This window comes from Mandrillus leucophaeus, unplaced genomic scaffold (genome assembly GCF_000951045.1).
Source record: "Mandrillus leucophaeus isolate KB7577 unplaced genomic scaffold, Mleu.le_1.0 Scaffold249, whole genome shotgun sequence".
NCBI classification, from domain to species: domain Eukaryota; kingdom Metazoa; phylum Chordata; class Mammalia; order Primates; family Cercopithecidae; genus Mandrillus; species Mandrillus leucophaeus.
In genome coordinates, this window is record NW_012102576.1 from 2,971,410 (window position 1) to 2,971,882 (window position 473).

A 473-nucleotide genomic window follows, 5' to 3' on the forward strand; every position below is an offset into this window, starting at 1 on the left:
CATCAGAACAGAAACCAACCATCAGAACAGGAACTAACCATCAGAACTGAAACCAAATATCAGAATAGAAATCAACTATCAGAACAGGCACCAACCATCAGAACAGGGCACCAACCATCAGAACAGAAACCAACCATCAGAACAGGAACTAACCGAAACCAAATATCAGAATAGAAATCAACTATCAGAACAGGCACCAACCATCAGAACAGGCACCAATCATCAGAATAGAAACCAACCATCAGAACAAAAACCATCAGAAGAGCCACCAACTATCAGAACAGGGCACCAACTATCAGAACAGGCACTAACCATTAGGACAAGAAACAGACATTAGAACAGGAACCAACTATCAGAACAGGCACCAACCATCAGAACAGGAAACAGACATTAGAACAGGAACCAACTATCAAAACAGGGCACCAACCATCAGAATGGAACCAACCATCAGAACAGGAACCAACCATCAAAAC